The following is a 14,760-nucleotide window of genomic DNA, read 5'->3' as shown; positions in this document are numbered from 1 at the left end:
AGTGGGAAGGGTTTTTAAAAGAAAAGAATGGGCTATGGTGGGATTTTAAAAGGGAATGCATGGGGAAAAAGGGTGCTTCAAAACCCGGGGGAGTAAAAAACTCGCTTGATAAGGCATTAGGGCCAAAAACGCTTCAAAAAATGCACTTTTGTTAATCACATGATTAAGGAAAGGGCCAAAGAGAGTTCGCCATGTGTGCAAGAATATGGTATTCTTGTCTCCTCTTTTTTAGAGATAGTGGAGTCCATTTCGTGATTCTCTCTTCTTTTTTAGCCAAAACCCCTAAAGTCTGACATGTTTTGGAGTCCCAAAGACGGTATTTACTTACAAATTTGACAAAATACGTGACAGAGATGTGATGAAATTAATAATGAGTTTTTTGAAAGTCGGGAGATCTTTCAATATTGTTTTTGGCGCCCAATACATACTCATTTGTGTTCTTGGCGCTATTTTTTAGTTCATTCACCCCTCTTTGAGCTTCTTTCTTTGCGGTTTCATTCTTTTCATGGCTTCCTCTAGGCACCCTTCTCGTTTAATACACTCTTGCACAGTTTATAGCCAAGGAGCAGATGGAAATTGGGAGCCCAAAACCTTTATTAGTAAAGGATTGGGTTACCATGTTGCCATCTTGCAAGGGCTCTCATAAGGTGAAAAGAAGAAAAGAGATGATATAAAGCATCACTGGAAGGGGCGTATCGTTGCCTTCAAAATTATGCCCGAAGGCTGGTTTGTCAAGGTGTAACATGTTTACATGGCCAAGGATATGCACTTGCCTCCAAACGAACGTGTCCCCCAACAAACACATTGTAATTTATTAGTTGAATAATGTATATAATTCTTTTCCATTTAGGCAAGTTCTAACAAACGATTCGTCATTGTAGATATCTTTCCATCAACAAGTATTGAATGGCAACCTGGGGAAAGCCTAAGTGGGACTTTCCATGCCATTCATAAGATATTGGCTGACATTATTTATGATGATCAAACTGTGTCTTTTTTTAGTGAATGCAAGGTTTTTATATATTATGCACAGTATGTGGTTCCCTCTAAAGCGGATAGGTATGGGAATATCGAAGATTTGCCATTACCGAGTCTTTCATCTCTAAACTGGGAGATTCCTGACAAGGTAACGGTGTAGAGTTTCAAACTCAAAATATCTCAAGATATTAAAAAGTCCATGACAACTGGAAGGATCTCAAGAAGAATACGTTTATCATGGTTTGTACCCCTCCATATCTTCGTGGCTTGCTTCAAAACAGCAAATTTACAAAGAACGAAGATATCCTAGCTAAGTAGAAACTTTTGGAAAGAGGATTTGGACAACACTATAGGGACGCTTTGGAAATCTAGAGAGTGCGACCATAAGGGCGATATCTTGAGGTGTAGTGCATGCCCTCAATCCTTGGCTTTGGCTTACAGTATCCCTTACCAAACTCTTGCTTTGGGCTTTGATTACAGGAGATACAAACTAAGATTGGGTATTTGGGTTCCCTTGGATTCCGATACAAATTGCACACCATATAAACTTGCGGTGCATGTTTTGCCGCATGAAGAAGTAAAGAAGGTGAATGTTACTTCCAATTGGAGTCTGAAAGATGTGAGGGATACCTTGGAATTGCTAGACAATACATCCCCTAGATATAAGTTCAAAGTGAATGGTGTAACAATTGGTAAAAGAGCCGAGCGCTCTCTCTTGTACGAGTTGTTTGTCTCCCACAATTGTGAGTTTTGAGCCTTGAGAATGAAAACTTTGCAGGAATTTATCTTAATAGACTATCCTTAAGATATTTTTTAGTGGGAACTCATAAGCTATCATGAAGCAAGTTGCCTTTCGAATGTATATAAATAAAATGTACATTGCATTCGATTTATAAGTGAAAATTTTCATTACATCATGAGGTACAAAAATGTCACATAAATGTACAAAGCCAAAATAATAAGGCTCGTGTATGCTTATGTTTGCTCTTTTGATTCTTTATCTGCTGCCTTCTCCTTTGTTGGCTTTGTGGCTTCTTTATCGATTTCTTCAAATATGTTTTTTCTCATAGGGCCTTTCTTTGATTGTTGAAAGAATTTCACCTTTACAGGTAGTCTCTTTTCTTGGGATTTAAGAGGGGATGGATCAAATTTCAGAGGAGAAAGCATTGGCATTCCTTTTTTTTTAGACTATGCAGCAGTGGTCCCATTGCCATTGCCTTTGCCCTTGCCCTTGCCCTTTCCCTTGCCATTGCCATTGCCCTTACCCTTTCCCTAGCCCTTTCCCTTGCTTGTGCCCTTGGCCATTGAAGTTTTGGGAGGAAGAGGGGAGTCAGGATCATATGGTGTGATTGCCTTGTCCAGAATCAACTCAATGCATTTCTCCCTTATCCTCCAAACATATGAATCAGGATAGTCTCTACACTTTAAGAATAAATGTTATAAGTTAGTGAAAAGAAATCATGATAAGGGTTACACAAACATCAAATGAAATTAAGTTACATTCACTCCTATTTGTAACAACTTTGAATCCACTGTTCTGCAAATATTTGATATAACTCTCCATCCACAAGAATGCGCATCGCTTTGCAATGGAACTTCTTGTAGAAGAAACATATAAGGCTTTTGAGAATCAGCAAGATCCTCATATGTAGTATCCAAAAATGTAGAAACAAGTCTACCAGCACTACAAAAGGAAGCTTTGTAAGTTCAAAATATTTTTTGTAAATAAAATCAAAGCAAGTAATTTTCTTTCAGCATACATTCGTGCTTGGCCATGAACACCGCTGAGAGAGTTCATAAAAATAATTTTTCTAGTAAGACAATTAATATAGATGAGACTCCAATGCCCTCTGCAAATTCAAAATAGAGGTGAGCAGAAATGAATATAGGGTGAAAGCAAATGAATATAAATTTTCCTCTATAGAAAAGAAAAATACATTTCTATATAAGGGAAAAAGATGTGGTAATTTGTCACACTATCGAAAGTATGAAAGAATGGTGAAATATTAGACCCAGATCTTGCAAATAGTTCCACAGAGAGAAGTGGATCAACTATATATATGGTTCTATGGATATCAAGAGTGATAGAGGAGACCAATGCCTTGCAGTCACTAGCAAAAGCTATTCAATACAAATTACATCTAAAATATACTTGAACCTATAAGCCTTACCTTACGCAAAAAAAAACAAAAAATATAAGCCTTACCTTATGCAACAAAAAACAACAGAGTCAGATAGTTGGACATCCCTTTTCTCCAACATGGGCTTATCCTCAGGAGATAAACTAAGGTATTCCTCCTCAGGTTCTACAGAAACATTCACAAGTATCTGCCCATACACTTTGCCCATCCTCTCGTTGTTGACGGGAGCAAGTGATGCGGCTTTCCTCTTGTAAACTTCGTCTTTAGTTTCCAACACCTCCTGATTTTTTTCACTCAAGAAAGATTCCTGCTGGGTGGCACCCCTTGTAGAGTAAAGGTGAGTTACATCCTCAACCTTTAGCTTTTTCCCTTTCCTGGACAATTTCGGGGGAATGTTAAGGATTTCAAGGGCTTTTTGATCGTTGGAAGGCAAGGGCCTCAGCACTTTATCGAACCTATACCTGATTCTGTTGATGATGCTGAAATCCTTATTCATAAGGGTAATTCTATGAGCATGGGAAGCACCAATGTAAGCATCCTTCATGAAATCAATAACAAAATCCTCTACAGCCTCTTGTAGAGCAAGAATGGCTGAGAGTTGCCACTTCTTATTTAGACCAAAGACAGTTGCCACTTGAGACAATCTATCAGAGATCTCTTTAACAACTCTTATGAAAGGAGCCTTTGGAATGACATGCTGTGTAGCTCTCTGGGCTTTTCTAATCTCACTAAAACACCTCTACATATAGAAGAACCGAGACTTCCTCTTTCTCTTTTGTGGCTTGGGAGGTTTAGTGGCTTCAGCAAATGTAGGCTCAGGTGCAATTGGAGGGGATGAATCCTTCACATGGCAAGTCTCACCCTTTGCTTCTTCAACTTCAAGAGAAGAAACATTCACTGCACTGAAATTCTTTGACTCCATGGAAGATGTTAGGCCAACACTTGGTGTAGGGGGGATTTCTGTGGCAAAATGCTCTAGGGCCTCTGATGGCCCAACTTCAGCAATATTTGAAGAGGGGTCCTCCTCAGATTCATCAAATTTAACTTTCTTCTACCCCCACTGTCCTTCCTATCCACATACACTCTTCTTACAGTTTTCTTTGTCCTTGCCATACAGAGAAGAAAATAGAATAACCAGAAGGAGAAGAAATGATATAGCAAATTTCTCAAAACGCAACAGGCCTAATACGGCGCGAGAAGGGACAAACAAACCAAACAAATCATCACAATCGCGTCGTATCGGAGACCAGAAGAGAAATGCCGATATGGCGCGATATGAAGAATACGAAGACTATGGAAGCATACCCTCGCCCCATATCGGAGAGGAGAAGAAGGCCGATATGGCTCGAGAGGGAGGTTACGAAAACTACGGAAGGACGTCCTCGCTCCGTATCGGCACACCGCAGACTGAAGACCATCGAAGTGAAGAAATCAGCAAAAGGCACACTTGTTCTGAAGTAAGGATGATAACTGATACGACGCGAGAGAATAGAAACGCAGCAAACGCAACAGTTGGATCGCACCGTATTGGCAAGCAAGGCAGAAGAGCTCGAGAAACGTAAAGTGTACACCTAGGCAAAATAACCCCTTACATACCCTCATGAATCATGACACGTGTCAGACACTGATTGTGCCACGTGTCCGCATATCGTGCATATGTTATGTGTCGACTAATGACCAGTCCACGTGTTTGCCACGTGTTTGTCGGCCACGTGTTGGCCAACGGGTAGTGCCATGTGTCGAATCCCAACGGATAGTGCCAGGTGGCATTATTGCGCGCCTACATAAGGGGGTGTCCCTAATCTATATAGCTTTTTTCGATTTCTTTGTGGGCCTCTATCTCTTCTCCTGATACTGCGCGAGAGCGAGTGTTTGTCTTCCGCACTTTCGTCTGTTCGCGTCGTTTTGGGTGTTCTCCAAAGTCTTCCTTCCACGTGCCTCCTAAGCTGATAGTGCCCGAGGTCGCGTGATCACTGATTCTGGCTCTCTCTTCTCGTGTCATTACGGTGTGGCCCTTTGGTAAAGTTGCTGGTTTGAATCACCGATACGGCGCGAGGAGGAACATCCGTGTCAAGCATTTGAGTCTTATCGCGCCATATTAGCACAAGTTGGAAACATGTCTGAACCCACAGATTTTCTAGGCTCCAAGGTTTTGCCAGGAACTGGTAAAAGAAGAAGGCTTTCAAAAGGCTCAAGGGCTTCAACATGTGATGAGCTTGTGCATTCTGTTTCTTCTCCATGCTCTGCCACCAGTGTAAGAATGCCAAGCACATCTCCAGGGAAGCGAAAGTCGGCAATGAGAGGTCTTGGAGTATCAGAGCTTACTGATATCACTCTATCAGAGAGGCTTCTTGATTTTAACCTTCAGAATGGAATGGATCTCTCTTTCTATGGAGTTGTGAAGAATGTCTTTAATCCTGATTGGGACCTTGACAGTGTTTTGAAATCTTGTAAAAAATATATTTTGGAGGACTTTTTGGAGTTTGAAAATCTTGCAGGTCCTTCTATTGAAGTTGGCACAAATGAATATGTCCATGTTCCCATTGGGTCAACACGAAATGAAAAGTCAGTGTTTACTTAGAAGTGTGGTGCCTACTCTCTGGACAGGTTTTATGCAAGAGACATATTGTGCTCCACTCATTCCAAAAACTGCAAGATGATGAGAAAATCTGTTGCTTTTATTGTTTTCACCCTTGTCAAATATCCTATGAAAGCTGATGAGCAACAGTTGGAAGGAGCAAAGTCTGCTAGCTTTTGCATGTTAGATGATCTGGTAGATGAAAAGGAAACAGAGGAGGTTGTAGATGCAGATTTTGAGGCTTCTATTGCTGAGAATTTGGATGTTGCTCACTTCAAAGCTGAGACTATCATTGAGGAGAGCCAAGGAGATACAAACCCTCCAACTGATGAGAGTTCTCACCATACTGTTCCTTCTCTACCATCTATACCTTTCAAGGACAAGGAGTACATTTTACTGTCAGATATTCAAAAACTTTTCAATCTCAGGGAAGATTATTGTCTAGCAATTGTTGCAGAGGCTTCTAATGCGGCAAATGGGATAATTGACACAGAGAATGAATCAAAGGAAGAGATACTCAAACTTGATAAAGAAACTCTAGATGATAAGTTTATTGATGCAGGTGAGGCCCTCTCTCTTTGTTTTGAAAAGGCCAAAGAAGTTGAGAAAGAGTTGAGTATTACTGATGAGGAATTTGATTGCATTCAAAGCCAACTTGGGATTTCCAATTTTGGAAGAGAGGAGTTTGAATATGTTAAAGAATTGATTAACACCAATGAGACATCATCATCAATAAATTTATGGAATCCAGTTAAATTGGAGTACGATGAAAACCAAGTGGTAAGATAATTTTGAATTTGCTTTTACACATTGGTAGGTTTGCATTTCACGCTCATTCAGTATGGGTTTTTTTTGCAGTTGGAGATTGCTAATACAGATAACTTCTTGGGACGTGGCAAAGGATCAAGAGCTGGTGGTAGTACATTGAAAGACATTGCACTTGGCCACTAATTGGCTAGGATTGACCCTCATTCCTTTTTAGTACTTCATAGTAGTTTCTCAGAGGATGCAGCATGGCCCATACTTTGTATTAAAGCTCTTACAAGGCTTCTAGGTTTCTCAGGATTACAATATAATGCCCACAAAGTAATGTTTTTGAAAAAGACTGCAGCAATTAGGATTTTTGGCTACGGTCCAGGTTACTCTGCTTCTAGAGCAGGATACTTTTTGGCGTTCACATCCTATGCCTTGGCTGCAAACCAAACTGATGTAAAATCTATAGCTGGCTACAAGAGAAAAAAATTTCTACGTTATAGAGGAAAGATTCTTGAGGAGAAAGAGAATGTGAGAGTTTTGGAAAACTAGCTTTGTATATATTCTTTCTTATATATAAAAGTGTGATTTCTCATGTGTCATTGCCGTCTTTTATCTGCATTCTTTGAAGTTGTCGTCGAAAAAACCAATTGAATAGCTCCTCCAAAGCATTGCTTTTTGTAACTCCTCCCCCATGCCTTGTGCTTCGAAAATAACTTGTGCGTGCTTGATAGTGGGATTTTTCCATGCCTTGGTTACTATAAGTTGCTAAGGGGCCATGCTCCTCCACAAAGTAAGGTCCATGAATACGAAGAATATGCTCCAATACAAAGTAACACTAATTTTATACCAATTGAAAAGCCTGTCAAAATAAGCCCATATTAAATAATTGTTACTTTACCAGATAAAAAGTGATATCTTTTTCTCCCCATGCCTCTTTTATCGCCTGAACAAGATTTGTGATTGATCTTTTGAACTCTTCCGCATATGTATATGTTGTCTTATGTTGCCTGAGGAGTTTCAGAAAAACATCAAGGTGTATCCAGACCTCCATTCTAAGAAACGCAAGCCTCAGCATGCTTGCAACATTTGTTGTGATCTCACATAGCTCTCTCCAACACTCCCAAGCCGCATTCACCTGCTTTCCTGAATGGTTTCCTAAGAATCGTCTAGCTTTTGAGCCTCCCATAGAGACATCGGCCAAGATATCTCTTGTTTTTCCTGAAAGTATTGGATCCTTCCTCAAGTGAACTTGGCCCCCATGAAATCCCATTTTCAATAGTAATGCCTCACATTTATCAATACACTCATCTGATAAAGATAATGGCTTAATGGAATATGTGTAGTCAAGATGCAACCTGAGAAGCTTATAGATTATTCTAATCTCTGCATGCAAAGTACAAATATGAACATTCTTAAGAGAGATTGAAAGAATGGGATCCTGGATGTCTTCTATGTTTTTAAATTTACTCAAATCTATAGAGTCTCTATTTGGGGCTCTTCTTACTGGTCGCAAACTACTTCAATCTTTGGATCCAATACTTTCCATGCAATAAATGCAAGGATATTTTGCATTTGCACCATTACATATTCCAAGCATACATTTGATAGTTTTTAAATCAGCACTCATATGCCATTCCACATTAAAATTACCAACCCCATCAACTACCAACATTTCGCCTTCACTTTGAGACTTAATGATATTTGGAATACCTGTATGGTTGAACAACCATTTCAACATTTGATGATTTTCAATTGGTACCTGGGCTGCACCAATCCACCAAATCTCCATCTTGGATTGGATCTTATGCAATGGAGCTTGGCCCTCACCATTGCTATGGTCCAATGCCATGTTCATGAGGAAAATGCTAATTCTTTCCATCTTCTGTCCCTTTTAAATCTGTGCTTCATCCAACTTCAAGGCAAACTTTAGAACACCATAACTTTCTTCTACTGTGATTTTATACATGTGAACCATTGCAATTTGCACCTTTTTTAGATCAACCCATATATTGTTAAACGCATTGTCATCAAAAATTGCCTTTTTTTTGTTTTTCATAGGACATAGACCTTTCGATGTGAATGTAATCTCCAAAAACATGTGGAATCTTGCGATTCATGGCAATTCTTGCAGTTGAAACAGCAAGGGCTTGGGGCAATCCAAATATAGTTACCCTATTGCGTTTAAGATTTTTAAACCATAATCCACAGATAGCACGATAACCTTTTCAACTTATACCCACAGTATCACATGTCTCTACAATTTCATTTGCTTTCACCGTGCCTTGTAAGTCCTTCACTAACTCTTTGAGAGTTGGACCTCTCAAATCCGCATTTTTGGGTGACTTAAGAATCCTCAAAATATCTTTCTTATTCATGGTTTCCTTCAAAAGTTTGATTCTTTCCTCACTCTCTCGGATATTGATGCCTAATATGTTAGAGACATATTTCTTTGCAAGATTTAGTCTCCTTTTCTTTGCTCTCTCACACAAGTTGGTTATATTTTTTAATGGTCTCTTCCTCTCTCTAAATCCCACTAGAGTTTCTCTCAAGCATGTTAGCTTATCCTGCAATGACTTGTTAACATTTTTCAAAATATCAATCTGACTTGTCAACTCTAAAATATTTGTTTGTGTAGTTTCTAGTGCTTTTTTCATTTCGTGCATTTGAGCTATATATGTGTAAGATGTAGAGTATAACCTCATATAGTAGCCAAGCATCCCATTGTAACCTTCTCCAGCATATCTTATATAGTTATGGACATTGAAAAAAGGAGGTGGTTTACATGTACAAGGATCCCTGGGATAAATATTTCCGTCCACCCACAAATCTATATGCTTCATTCCTTGTGTTTGCAACCTATTGGCTTCAATCTCATCTATCAATACTCGATGATGTATACTTCTCCAAGATGTGTAAATCGGATCTAGCTGAATAGTTAGCTTGTATTTACGTGTGCTTGTGCCTGTGTTATTTGAAGTAGTATTGCTAGACATTCTAGCAAATGAACCGAGCAAGAATCTCACAGTGATAGGAAGCAAGTGCAACAAAAAGAATGGCAAAAGAGAATAGTGTGTAGAAAGAAAACGCGGGAGCAAACAAATGCGAAGTTCATACAAAAATCTCGAAAATACAAAATCTCTCAAGTTCCAAGACAAAAATGGCCGAAAAGGTGACCCCTGACCTGGATTAAAAGATGAGGGCAATTAATGGCCGACCTCTTCAATGAACCAAATATTCTCTCATTAATCACATCTGGACAACCAAATTTAGAGGTTTTATTCTTCCTAAACCTCAACTAATTAGCAACTTAATCACTTTCTTACAAGTGCCATTTTTTAAGCGTTTTTGGCCCTAATGGCCTATGAAAGCGCAATGAAGCGAGCTTAAATGGGCTTTGTGAAATGAAAAAGGGGTTTTAATCTTTGGCTATTGTGGATCCACAAGAAGGGTTTTAAAAAAATTATTTGGATGGAACTCCACGGAAAGGGTTGCTTTAACCCTCCGGCCAAGGTGAGCTTATAGGGCTTTAGTGGAATTTGTGATAGGAAAGGGCTTAGGTGGAACCCATGGAAATGGGAACTGAAATCCTGGGGTTAAAATGAACTTTGAAGGGGAATTTCAATAGGAAAGGGGGTTAGGTGGAAATTGCAAGGGAATGGATGCAAAAATCCTGCCGGGGGGGGGGGGGGGGGGGGGATTTATAGAACCCACTTGAAACGGCTTGTGGAAGCCCACAAGAAGGGGGGCTTCCTAAGGGGGCTTTAGAAGCTTCTAAATCTTCTGGGGGTGTCATGGAGAACCACATGGATGAAGAGTATGGTGGCCGAATCTTTGCGGCTGGCGACATGGCGACTTCACGAATCAAGCGGCGGCAATTGGCGTACTTCCTGATCAGTGGCAGATGGCGGTGTCCCCTCCTTCTTACGACTACCACATGGTGATGATACTCTCCCCTCACTCTCTCTTGACATGGCCTACAGCTTATGGCCTTCCCTCTTCTCAGAATCCTCTCTCTCCCCCTCCTCCCCTTCCACATGGGGTTTTTTTATAAGCTAGGGAGAGGGACCTCCCCCCTCCCCCACGTGGCCTAATGCATGGGCATTAACCCCCATGGCTCCAGCTAGATGCCTAGTCATAGCGCCTCCCTCCCTCTCCTCCAACACGACCGTTGACTAGGGGAAGGAGGGGATAATTACAAAAACAATTGCCATAATTCCAAAATTTATCCTCATGACGTCCTCCCAAGAGGAGGTTCATACGAGGATATGCGGGTTTCTTTAAACTTTTGGTCCCGTTTCTGCCAATGAAGATTAGGATACGTCGAGTAACAGATCGCACCGTCTGTATCTTTGATGCCGGCATCGTTATTGCATGAGACTCATGCATGCACGTAATATTTTTGAGCAAAAATATTACATGCTACCACATTCTTAGTTCTAGATGTATGAAGGATTTGAAAATGAAACATAGATAAGAAATTTTCCCAATGCATGTGTTTCTTTGAGAGCTTCTTTCTGAGTGAGGAAATATCTTAGACTTTGGTGATCTGTTTTAATAACAAATCTGCACCAAGTAAGTAGTGTTTCCATACTTGAAGAGCATGTGCCATTTCCATAAGCTCTTTCTCATATACTGGAGCATGTAGCTCATGATCCTTGAGGCGTCGGCTCTTAAATTCTACTCCATGATGCTCTTGGTTAAGCACAGATCCAATGCAATCCCCAGAGGCATCATATTGAACTTCAAAAGGTTTTTGAAGATCCAAAACTATGAGAACTGGATGTTGAGTCATAAGAAACTTAATTCTTTCAAAGGCTTGTAGTTGCCTTGATCCCCAACAAAAAGGCATTCGCCTATTAGTAAGGTCATGTAGAGGAGATGTAGCATACGCAAAACCTCGTATGAACCTCCTGTAGTATGAATATAGGCCCAAGAAACTTCTAACTTCATGTACAGAAGTAGGTGTAGGCCGTTCAACAATGGCTCAAATCTTCTCAAGATCCATTCTCACCAAGTTGTTAGAAACAATATGGCCCAAGTAATGAGTTTTCGAAAGGAAAATTTCACTCTTCTTAGCATTGACATGTAGTCTATGCTTGCAAAGCTCTTGAAAAACAATAGATATATGTTTTCTATGCTCTTCTTCAAACCGTGAAAATATTAGAATGTCATCAAAGAAAACACCTGAGAACTTTGAGTGAGGTCTAAAAATTCTCTCCATCATTTGATTGAATGTGACGGGTGCATTAGTAAAACCAAATGGAATGACTAAGAAACTTATCCAAGATATCATCTATCGTTGGGATAGGAAAACAATTCTTGATTATGATCTTGTTCAAAGATCTGTAGTCTATGCACATACGGAAAGAATCGAAACAAGTAAGATTGGAGAGCAGTATGGAGAAGAGCTAGGTTGAACTAACCCTTTGTCCAACCATTTTTTTACTTGTCTTACGATCTCCTCTTGATGACTTGCACTTACTCGATAAGGTGGTTGGTTAGGTGGTGAACTCCGTGGGATAAGATCAATTGTGTGATCTACCAGGCACTTAGGAGGTAACTCTCCTAGGAGTGAATCACTAAAACAATCTTCATATTGTTTAACAAAATCATATTTGGCTTGATCAATTAAATAGAGGGGTTCTTTTAAAGTCTAAGACTTAGAAGCATTAGTTGGTATTGTGTGTTCATTAGAGGCATGAAGTGCCCTTGAATCATTATCTTCTTTTGACTCATTCACAAAAATCATGTACGTAGAAATAACTTTCTTCATTTCTTTAGAAATGCTAACATGACTAACCATTGGCACATGCCAATCTCCAGCATGAGTAATGCATACTATGATGTTTTGACCCTTGAATTGAAATGCAAGGGTCTTCTTAACAAAATAGGGAAGAGGTCTAATATTGTAATGCCAAGGTATACCTAAGATAACATCACAATTACCAAGGGTTGCAAGTAGAACAAATTCTTGGTCACGGTGATCCCCAATTCTAAGATTCAACTTTCCCTAGATAGGAGTAGAATTGGTTGTAATTCCTTCAAATGCCAAACCTGATCCAATCGGTGTTCCCAATCGATCCGATGGAATTTGTAGCCTTTCAATAATATTTGTTGACACAAAATCATCTCTGGAACCTAGATCAAAGAGTATCAAAACTCGTTGATTGTTGAGTGTCCCTCAATCCTTTAAGAGTTGTCTTTTCTTCTCATTTGAATGAGTGTTAGCTTGCACATCTGGAATAGAATTTGAGGATGGCGAAGGAGGATCTTTAACCACATTTGCTTTCTTCCTTTCATGAGGACAATCAGGCTTCATATGCCCTAACTCACCACAAAGAAAGCACCTTCCTTCCTCTTTGTACTTTTGTATCTTAGAGGGTGAGAGATACTTGTCATTCTTCTTGTTTCCCTTAGGCTTTGAATATTGGTCATGGGTAAAGGTAGGTCTTCTTTGATTAGTTTTGTCTCTTGGTTATCATAGAGCTGCTCTTGTCTAGCTGAATAAGAACTCATCTCCAACTTTTGAGATGTACCAGGTTTATGCAAACTTTCAGCTATGATGGCAGACTCCATCATGCGAGATAAGGTTTCATGTGGATACACCTTCATGGTTCTATGTAAATGAGGGAGTAGGCCAGCTTCAAACTTTCTTCTCTTCTCTTCATCGTCACTGATCTCCATGAAAGGAGTAACCTTAAGAAGAGTAGACCAAAACTTGTCCACATAACTAGTGACCTTCTCATGCTCTTTCTGGCCTAGCCAATCCCACTCCTTGACATCATTCCAAAATCAAGAGATAAGATCTGAACATAAAACTGTTTCTTGAACTTTTCCTAAGTCATAGGTTTCCTTCCCTCCAAAATGAGAGTCAACCACCAATTGCTAGCAGTGTCTTTCAAGTGCATGCCTACATGCCTTAGCTTGGACTTTTCTACGAAATTACCATTAGAAAAAGCAACTTCAAATTGCCTAACAAAAGCTAACGCCTTTGCAGGATCTCTCTTACGAGAGTAAGAGTCAAAATTTATGTCCTTATCCCTAGACTTGAAAGTCTTAGTCTTCTTAAGCTTGCTCATCTTATAGTCCCTCTTCATCCGTTTGTGGATTGTATGAGACTTAGAACTAAGAGAGTAGGAACTAGAAGTTGATGAGGAGGAGGAGGAACTTGTGTAATCAGGGGAGTTGAGGGAGATGACTCCATCCTTATCCGTCCCACTTGAGGTGAGGTCTTTTTACTCTTCTTGACTCGAGAGTCCTTCTTCCTTCTAGGAAGCTTCTCAACAATCGGATGCTTTGCACCTTCACCATAAATTGGTGCAATGGTGTTTCTTCCAATATCACCATCTTTCGGAGGATTCGGTCCTTCATAAGTAGCTTCTTTCCTTGCCCTTAAGTTGTCAATCAATTGACGTACTTTGGGAATTTCCAACAAGCTACGATAGTCTATCAATTGAGCTTGTAATTGCTCACTTGTCACTTCATCAATTGCCATGTTTACCTTCTTCTTGCAAGGATCATCTTTACTTTGAGAAAAGCAAAGAGACCTACTTTGATACCACTATTATAAGGTCCGAGATACACGCTCGACTTTCTTATATACTTAAAATACATATGGAAAATATTATGCTGGCACAGAGGGAGAATAGATGAGAGAAGAAAAAGGTGTAGAGAGAGAGAGAGAGAGGGAGAGGGGAGAGAGAGAGAGAGAGAGAGAAACTGAAAACACACTGGGGACTAGAAGATGGGCCAGTCCCCCCCCTTGTGGAGTTATATTTTTGACAAGGAGCAAGCTCCTCCGTTACACATAAACCAATTCTTACTTGTAGATCTTGGAAACAAGATCCCAGTTCCTTGCCCGATATACAACTGGCTAACACTTGCACAACTTGGAAGTTGGCACCTTTTGATCCTTCTTGAGTCCCCTTCTCTCCTACACAATATGTGTAGGGCTCTCCTCTTGGTGCTTGATTTCAGTAGAGCTTCGGTAGCACTTGCACCTTCTCTTCTCCTCTTGGAACTTGATTTTAGTAGAGCTTTTGCAACACTTGAACCTTCTCTTCTCCTCTTGGAACTTGATTTCAGCAGAGCTTTCGCAACAATTGCACCTTCTCTTCTTCTCTTGGATGCATGCAAAGTGATGCTTTCTTCCACCTCTCTCACACCCAAGGAGAGCCTCCTCTTTTATAGGTTTCCAAGAGCTTCTTTTCTTGGAGAGATACTTGAGTTTATCTTTATGCAAGATGTGGCTATTCCAGGACCTACTCTGCAACACCAATTTCGAGATATCTCTCTATGTGTTGTTCG

Source organism: Lygodium microphyllum, chromosome 29 (assembly GCF_053477565.2).
Source record: "Lygodium microphyllum isolate KBCC chromosome 29, Lygodium_microphyllum_v1.1.10, whole genome shotgun sequence".
NCBI classification, from domain to species: domain Eukaryota; kingdom Viridiplantae; phylum Streptophyta; class Polypodiopsida; order Schizaeales; family Lygodiaceae; genus Lygodium; species Lygodium microphyllum.
This window is presented reverse-complemented; position numbering follows the sequence as displayed.